The 9,601-nt window shown below is 44.8% G+C and overlaps 1 protein-coding gene across 2 annotated transcripts in view; it reads right to left on the bottom strand.

Annotated features, from left to right (window-relative positions):
* Nucleotides 1-9,168, bottom strand: part of PASD1 (PAS domain containing 1) — a 99,429-nt gene extending 90,261 nt beyond the window's left edge. Inside the window, exon 1 of one of the 2 annotated variants that reach the window (XM_017817196.1) lies at nt 9,080-9,168. The gene's annotated coding sequence lies outside the window, so the exon portion shown is untranslated. Of the gene's footprint in view, nt 1-7,963; nt 8,142-9,079 lie in introns of those variants that run through there. The other variant, XM_017817174.1, reaches the window with a different exon arrangement.
* Between the last annotated feature and the right edge of the window lie 433 nt (nt 9,169-9,601).

The following is a 9,601-nucleotide window of genomic DNA, read 5'->3' as shown; positions in this document are numbered from 1 at the left end:
TTCCTACACAGCTGAAGGCAGTTCTTGCACCAACTATTACTTGATGTTATTAATTTAGCCCATTATTCAGCAAGTGCTGTAGTGAAACCTGAGCTCATGCTGAGGTCCATCACTGTTCAACAAAGTGCTGCTGCACAAGTTAAAAATTCAGTCACAGCTTTTCACAGCTTTTGTGTTTCAGTAGTTTTCCTTCAGCAGAGGCAAGGTTGTAAATGGTACCCATGTTATTTCTAATATGGCTCAGTTTCTTTGGTTAGAACATTTAAGGAGCCTTAACCACAGCACCCAGCTTAAAAGTATCAAACCCACCCCAGCTCTCCTCCCCCAAAACAACCAAATGAAAACACCCAAAATAAAATTAACAGCTTTAGCATGCATTTATGGGTAGCTGGGGGATGTCAGACTGTGAGAACTGCTGCAGAATACCCTCTTGTAGAGCCCAAAGAGAACTTACAGTTAAGCAATCAAGACGAAGCCAAGCTGCAGAACTGTCCCCCACAACACACCGGTGGGAGCAGTGCCTACCTTCCCACTTTCCAGGAACAAATCCTGGCTTGTGTAAACACAGCCGTGCTTGTGAGAGCCAGCAGTAGCTTACATGCAATCAGAGTAAGTTCCCTTCTAATGATGATAAAGATCTAGACAGGGGAAATGTCATTTAAAACTAAATTCCTCAAAAGAACCCAACGCCCACGGCCAGATTCACTTGAGATAAATAGTATTAAACTTCCGAAAAGTGGCTCAGGACATCCAAACTGAAATGCCTGAAAAGGGCCCAGTTCCCAAGAAATCTCTTGTTTGGAGTGCTCTCCATCACTGTTCATGGTTCCCAGAAAGGCCTTCAAGGTGGATCTCCTGTCTGGTAGGTGGGCTAATTTGGGGAGCATTTTTTAGGCATAAATGCCTCATTGGATCTCTCCAGTGGCAATGCAACATAACCTCATAGGCCTCATAGTAAAGAGTCATCTAAAGAGTATTCAAAACCTTAGACTGTCCATCATCTCCTAAGTAATTGCTAAAGCCATCGAAAAATCCCCACCCAGTTCTATGGAGGTGAAGATTGCAGAGAACTCACAAGTGAAGTGTATAACTCTACCAGAAAACACTTTCCTACCTTTAAAAAAAGTTACATGTATTCATAGATACCATTCCAGTTAGAAACATCTTCGTCTTTGGGAAACCAAAAGGTAATTTCAACATGTACTTCCTCCTGAAGATAAAAATAAGAGTGCTGTGATGGTAACAGAGTATTTTTCAACAGCCTCTATAATACAGCTGGTTAAAGTTATCAGCGATGAAACTTGATTTCCAGTAAGACACAACAAACTTTCTGAAATTCAGTAGGGTGATAATGCAGGTCCAGTTTTGCTATGTTTAGTGGTCAGTAACCAAAACATATCCCAAGGTAAGCACCAGAGGAGCCGGGCATGTGCTTTCCCAGGCCTCCACTCTGTGACCCTGTTTCCCTGATGCTATCGCTGTATCCTCATTATAACACTTCAAGAAAGAACATAAACATCTTCTACATTAAAATGCTCTTGACTTTTACGAGCAACCTGATTCAGCAGCCCTCAGGGTGCACTTTCATGACCAACTCAAGCAAATCCTGCCCCTGAAAAGGCACTTCTGCCACTCCCAACCTCCTTTGTGTGAAAAATCACGCTTGCATGGTTGAAGGATAATGCTTGGAGAGACATTTTAAAAAGATCAGCTTTCAACTACTTTGCCACTACTGTGCCAATGGAGCAGAGATTGAAAGGAGCAGAATATAGAACTCCCTTCTTTGGTCTTAAACCAGTTCCTCCTGAATTGTTATTCTTGGCAGCAAAGCCCATTGTCTATGATGGCCATCAATGAGTCTCATGTGCTCCCTGCTATCCGTAGGAAACGGAGGGACCTCGGCTCTATATCTTGGAGGCATGTGATTGTTGTTGGCGTTGGTGGGCTGACTGCCAGGGATTCCACACTGAACCTACAGCCCTGCCACTAAGTGATTTTAATAAGGCATTTAATTTATCTCCCATCTCCATTTCCTGATAGCATTTAAAACCACTTTCTTGTCTTTTTTTTCTTTAGGCTTTAATTCTTGAAGTCGTGTAGGCACATCTCTACCTTTGTCTGTTGGGGATCTCCTTGTGGGGAGCCACAAAGCTGAAGGTCTCCTGAAGCTCATCCCAAGCATATTTTGTACAGCCCCATCACTTCAAAATGCATATTGTAATTTACAGCCTTCAAACTTTATGCACAATCTACAGTCCCAGCTTAATACAGTGTCCCGATCTCATGTGGAGCTTCTCATGCAACCCCTGGAAAGACCACAGTACCATCAAACACCCTCCACATGTGGAGCACTGCACAGGGGACAGGACAATTTGAGGGTAATGAAGATATTTTTAAACACTATTAAATGCCACTTGAAGATTAGTTGTTAAAAGCAGATATAAAGACCTGTGAAGAGGAAACTATTCACAGCCTTCAGCACTGAGTTTTATTGCCCCATAAAGTTCAGCCCTGTGCCCCATATGCTGCAGCATTATCTGAAGAAACTGTATCTACAATCTAATGTTTACATGTATAAATACTTCTGTAGCACGAAGGTTGCCAAAGCTCAAGGAGCTGATTCAGCAACAGACTTAGTTTAATATTAAGCAGCACTTCCATCAACATGATTATTTATCTACTCAGACTCAAGGAAGTGCTACGCACTTTGGCCAAATGAGGCCAAAATGGGGGATCATTTCTGAAAAACATGTTGTGTCTTGTGATGCACGGGTGTAGTTTCACCTGTGAAAAGGGAGGGAGAAACCTGGGAAAAATACGGTGTTTTCCTACCACAGAAGCATGAAGGGACAGTCACACCTAACATAGCAACAAGGAAGAATGACCTAGGGCTGAACGTCAGCGGGAGGTGGCGCAGGAAGGTGTCAGCAGAAGTTGATGCCCACACCTTTCTTCCTCCCTCCCCAAACCCATCACACAGCCATCGCAGAGCCCACAGGTTGCACTTGAACTGGTGCAGGTGAGGTCACAGTGGGGTCTCTAGGTCAGGAAATGGCATCTTGCTGCACTGGAAACAGAAAGAGATCACCAAGATCCTCTTTGTGTGCTGCTTCCCCAGCTCCCACCTGTGAAAGCTTTGCTGAGAGTCCAGTTCTGCTGACCGGGTCTCACAGTGTTCTCCTTTTCTATGTAAGGAAATCCTCAGATTTGGTTGCAAATCTGTGCTGCATTGCTAAGAAATGTACAAAGATATGTTTTCTGACAAATTCAGTGTCACTTCTGTTCCTCAGCAGTCCTATTTTATCATTGCTCAGGGATGAGGGTCTAGAAGCCCTTTAGCAGACACACAGATGGACTTTATTCAGCAAAGCTGATGCCTGTTCTGCTTCTTAGCTTTCTTTGTGCCTCTGAGACAACAGTTTCCAAAGTACAACTGCGTTCTTGAGAAAAGCAGACTCCACATTTCACTTTGGGTAGAGCCCTAAGGTGGATTAGACTGTCATTCTGCCCACCTCCACTGCATGCTGTAAGCAGCTTACTTGCAATATGACAGATTTAGCAAAAGTGACAGTTGCTCGCTGTCCAATATCATTAGCTAGCCCTGCCACGAGAGCTCAGACATGGTGCTCCATCTCCTTGTAAAATCAGCTTATTAATAAACATACAGCCTGGCACAGTATTTTCTGAAGCAGTGCTTTGAGCAGGGGGCTGCCCAATCCACCCAAGGACTCAAAATCAAATTCTAGCCAAGATGAGGTCAGAACAGAAAATAGGTTCAATGGACTGGCATGTCAGAGGGACTGGGATAGCTAAGCATCTATGCTTACCTTGGTTACTCATCATTCGTTACCTTGATTACTATGGTCCTTGAGTCTGTGAAGCGAATGGCAATCTAATAAAAAGGCTACCAGAGTCAATGAAAACAATGCAATTTATTGGTCTGCCTTAGGCTTAGCTGCCCAAGGTATCAGACAACATCAGCACTTCTTTTCCCAGCTGACAGGGCTCAGCACCTTCCCCAAGGTAACAGTTAAGAGCTGGACTACTCTTTCAGGTAGGCAGAGAAGGATACATGCAGAGGAAGACCTCTGCTTCCTAAGTATAGGTGTTTGTGTTACAATATTACAATGTTCAAACAAGTTTGGAATTAATAAACTATGTTAATTCTTGCAAAAAATACTTCAACTAGAAAGAAAATTGTCTGAGTCAATCAGATTCTGGCAAACAATACCATTTATAGTAAAGTCTACCTTTAATTCTAAAAAGTTCAAGTCAAAGAACAGAACCAGTTTCACTGCTAATGATGTAAAGGTTTAAACAGAACCCCAGGTTGTAGGGGGACCCTTTAGGATGCTCCTAGTGCTGTTCAGGCTCTCTGCTCCTACTAGTCCTGTGGCTGTATCCCAGGCACACACACAGCAGCCTGTGGAAGACAACCTCCTCCTGGCCTGTAAGTGAGGGGGGTTTCATGTGCCAGGCACCATCCGAAAAGCAAAATGAGGAGTTTTGGGAGGAGCAGGGGAGCGGTGGTGCTGCTCCTGTTCCTGGACCATTTAGCCAGGGAATAGCTCTGTGGAGACCCCATGGCCCCTGCCCCAGAGCAGTCTCCTGCCCAGCCCCATGGAGGTCCAGTCCTGCCCCCTGGCTGCCTCTCATCAGCTCTTGCTGGCCCCAGTAGCTGCCCTGGACCACACCACAGAGCCCTGTTCTAAGGATGTTAACAAAACGGGGAAAAAAAGTAAAATATGTGTACAATTTAAAGGCCAAAATCATGCCAGGGTAGACAGACAGCAACATGAACACACCCACCAGCCCACTCAGCTCAGATTCTCTATTACATGAAGTACTTCTACACTGTTTGGCCCAAGAATTTCTCCAGGACTTTTCTTTACCTACTCTTGTAGCAATGAACGCACACAAACATTTACAGTTCTCAAGTTTCATTCACAATTCCAAAGTTTCTTCATTGGGCTTGTTTCTGGATGTTGCAGAGGAAGCAAAGGAAACTACCTGCAGGTACCTTTGGTAGGATGGCTGTCAACTAATAGATGCAGAGATGCTGTGCATCAGCCCTGTGCTGTAACACAGTGCCATGTCTCTGCTCTCTCAGAGACAGCACTGTTCTTGAAGCTGCACCAGAGAGAGATGCTCAGTGGCATTAAGTTATTGCCATGGGGATTTTCCTAGAATGGGTGCCAATGTCAGGAAGTCAGTGCAGTCCTAATGACCCTTGTCTGCATCAAAATAACTCTCCTGCAAGAAGCAAGTTACTCCTTGGGCAAAGCACAGCTCTTGCTGAGGCATCTGGCTGGTAGGAGCTTTAACCAGGCTAAATTTCCACTATAGGAAAGACTCAGGAGAGTTGCTGACACAGTCATATCCAGGCAAGTTAGTGACAAACAACACGAACCACATCAGCCTGCTCAGAGAACCGTTCATAGAGGGGAACAACTGCCCAGTGTCAGAGTTCAGATAAACTTGGAGCAGCTTCGCCAATAGGAGACTTGCAGTTGGACTGCAAATCCCATCTCTGCACCACACTGTAATGACATTTTAAATTTTTTATTACCATTTCATAATGGTAATTAAACACAGGCAAGCACACAGAGAAGTCTGCTTGATATATAGGGCAAGGCTCACCATGTGCAAGCGGCAACTGGGACCCTGTGGGCTCAGCTATGGGGCTTCAGAAGTTACAAAGTCACCAGCACCCCAGCGATCATGTATGAAAAACTAGGCAGCTGCATGATATTTGTCTACCTATTGTCACTTATGGCCTTCTACTTAGCCTCAATGATGTACCCAGTGCTCAGGGGCTTGCAGCATTGGATGGTCTAACTCCATTGCTGTCTTTGCCGTTCTGGGGGTACTGTTGCGTTGCTGATGCACGCAAGACTAACTCTCTCCCTCCTGGAAAGGAAAAGCAGAGGTTTCTGCCCATCCTCTTCCCCAGCAAGACAGAAATTAGCTCAAGGAGGCAGTGGAACATAGTTCTTGAGGTGTGACTGACTCTCAGCTTCTATGTTTAAGTTCCAGCAAGGCTGCCTAACACTTCCAATTATTAGAATGATTTTTATGATTATGTGCATTTAGCAGTCTTTGTCTCCTGGCCAGTCCTGTGCTGCTTCTATTCCATTACACTCTATCCCAGAAGTAGGGAGCCTGGTAGACTGAAGCTGAGCTTTCCAGCCCTGGTGTGACTGAAGTTGTTGTGGTTCAGTTTTAAGCCAAGGACCAAACTGGCTGATTAGCTTCCAACCACCTGAAGCCAGCTCACATGGAGACAACTAAAGTGGATGAAACAGAGGCAGCATAACCCCAACTATCTCCCTTCCTCTTGTCAAAGCATAGCACCACTTGGAACCTCAATATAGTCTACTGCTTCTGGTTTCTACATCTGGCATGAATGATGGGTGATGTAGCACAAGTGAGGGAGGGACAGGATGGTCAGGAGAGTGCACTATGAAACCATGCTTCAGGTCCTGAGAGTCCTGTTGAGGAACAGGTCTAACAGACACTAGTTTTCAGCTGCATTGCTATCCCAGACCAAAAAAAACGCATTCTGTTTCGGATTAAAAATTTTTAAAAAAAATCAAACCAAGACAAAAGCCTCCACCTCTTCTTACACTCATCTCCTCACACAAGGGCCACAAAATCAGCCAAGGACCAGTCAGATCTATGGGACTACCAGCCCCAAGCATGCCTAGAGAAGGAGAACAAAGATGAAATAGGATGTGGGCCCCGGCAAGCTGCTATTCCAGCTGAATATTGCAAGGAACAAATGCAAAAGCCAAAGTGACAGGAATTGTGGCATCAAGTAAGTACCTTTTAGATTATAACAAAAAAAGAGTCTAAAAATTGAGTACAAGAGATTCTCAGTCCCAGGGGAATACAAGCCTGTATCTCATACTAAGTGATTTTTCTGTTTCACAGTTCATTTTAGGACAATGCTCACCCTCACAATGCCAGTCCCACGGCCTGAGGCTGCTCTGGATTCAGGCACCTGACTGTTAAGGAACAAACACTTCTGTTTGTGAATAATTCAGATCCCTCGCTTATTTAGGTCCATTTAGTCTGTTTCTCACTGTTTTAATCTTTTGAGCTTACAGCTAACTGGGCTGTGGAGGCACAGCCCCACTCCGCAGCCCTTCTGTCTCTGTAAGGGAGCCACTAGTTTCCCCAGTAACTCCTCCATACTTTAGGCACATATGCACTTGCAGTGCAAACATAACCCCAAAAGCTCAGGCATTCTCTTTGTTCATCTTGCTGCAAACTAAGATTGCTTTCTGCTCTGAGAGGCACGTTTGACAGTAGCTCCATGAGAGTGCTATGCACACGAGTAGCTCTTCCATGACAGTGGCAAGCACATCCAGATCTATAGTTCAGTCTTAAATCAAAACAGACGTGGATATCCAGCACCCATGGACACAGTCATCCAGCATGCACTCAGCAGTCAACACGAACAAACAAATGTAGCATTTGCCCCGACAAGCAAATATAGCAGCTGAGCTGCAAACAGGCACAGCTCTGCAAGTGCAAGAAACAACAGCAAGTGCAAAAAACATCAGCAAAGCCCCAACAAGTTACATTCTGAATAGTGCCAGCATCTTGGACCATTTCACTGCCTGAGCACAGCCTTCTCTCACAAAGTGTTATTACCAATATTAAGGGAAAGCCATTGTGGCTTAAGCACAGCTTATTCTTAATTGTGTTTCAGATATATTAGAGGAAAACAGACAGACAGCACAAACAAGTTACAGAGCTGTTTCACAAAGCAGCAATACCCTAAGACGATCTGTTTCAGACAAGGTGCTAACTGTGCAGAGTGGCCGTGTTTGATTGAGGTACCCTCGCCTGCACCCACATCTCAGCCCTGGAGCTCATTTTCAGCACCGTACACACTCACACCTGCGTGTGCACCCTGCCACACGCCCCACCCCGAGGAAACACGGCCCTGACTTACCCTTCAGCCAGCCAGCAGCCCCAAACCCTCTGAAAGCTCCTGCAGAAGAGTTGACAGAGTTTCACCTCGTTACCCAGCGAGGGCGTTATATAACCGGCACCGTTTCTGCAGGCAGCGAGGATGCATCCCGCGCGCATCCCTCTCCTTCCCATCCCACACGGACACATCTCCTAACAACCACGGCGAGCTCGGGGGGGCAAGGTGGGCTTTGGGGTACTTGTGAAAAGCAAAGCTAACGGTATCAAACAAAGTTCAAAGGGTGTCTGACGTTTTTTAAGAGGCATTGCTACTATGAAAGGAAGCGGTGCACTGGTATAATGTTCCTTAGACTGCTGAATGCAGCTTGGCCTAGATTTTCCTGTACTGTTTGATGTGACCATTCATGCAAACAAGAGTAAAACTTTCCCTTTGGTTTTAATTAAGCAACAAACAAGAAAAAAAAAAGAAAGAAAAAAGTGACACATACAAAAGACCTTTTTTTTGCTGTCATCTGGGTCTTCTGGGCTACTGTCAGATGGAGAATATGCAGGAATCAGCCCCATTGATTAAACTATTAATAGCAGCAAACAAACAGATGTGCTCAGCCAAAGACAGGACAAACCCTATGCCCTGTACGTCTGGACTAGATACAGAAAAACCCAGTATTTTACAAAAGGCTTGTTTGGTTTTTTGCAAAGAATTCTCTAGCACAATGTGCAGAAGCAAAGCACACAGCATTTTAATATGCAGTAATTAATATAAATAAATAAATTACTGCCTTTTCTGTGTTCCCACAGACAAAACCTTGCCAGCTTTCAGAAGACTGGGACCAGGTCCTGAAACAACCATAAACAAAATGTGGTTTGTAGTCATTCAGGATATTCTGGTGTCCATGAATCACTGGCAGACACAGTACACAGCACACAAATGCATAGGGGCTGTAGCTTTAGGACAGACATAAAACTCTTATGTAAGCCATAATCCTCTCACAGACTCCTTATTCAGTGATTTTAAGAACTGCGCCGTAGCAGCCTGCTGGCATCCCAGTGGCTTTTAACCAATCTGAAAACAGGGAGACTCCAGTCCCAGCACAGTCCCCTCCCTGACACCAGTGCTACCGTCGGTACCGGGACTTACCTTGCAGGGTTTTGGGGTGCAGAGCATCGCTGTTCACTAATATTTTGGTCCTCCGCAGAGCTGCTGCTGTTGCTTCTGTGCTGAGTGAATCACCAGGATTAATCTCCTGCAGAGTTCACTGAGGCTAACGATAATCAAGTTAAATTTACACTATATGATCAGAGTTTAATTAGGTACTGTTATACAACTCCTATTAATTACAGTGGTAATACCCTTATGAAATGCAGATGGGAGGGCGGGGCTGTGGTCAGAGGGGGCTTGGCCACTCAGATGGTTTCAGGAAAAAGCCCCATTAAAATGCTCTGTGTGTACCTTCAGTTACCTGCTTGCCTCTACCAGCACTCAAGATGAAACAAAAAGCTCCAAAAAACCCATTAGAATCCTACAAAATGTAATAAATCCAGAAGATTAAAGACCTCCCACATGCTACACTATCACTTTCCATTTACACCAAGAAGCAAGAATTCCATTTTAAATCCCAATGAGCCAGAGTCATTATTAGCTTGCTCTGCTCAAATTCCT

The sequence above is a fragment of the Lepidothrix coronata genome, unplaced genomic scaffold, assembly GCF_001604755.1.
Source record: "Lepidothrix coronata isolate B3197 unplaced genomic scaffold, Lepidothrix_coronata-1.0 Scaffold2, whole genome shotgun sequence".
Classification (NCBI taxonomy): domain Eukaryota; kingdom Metazoa; phylum Chordata; class Aves; order Passeriformes; family Pipridae; genus Lepidothrix; species Lepidothrix coronata.
Note: the sequence above shows the minus strand (reverse complement) of the source record. Positions and strands in the feature narration are given on the sequence as shown.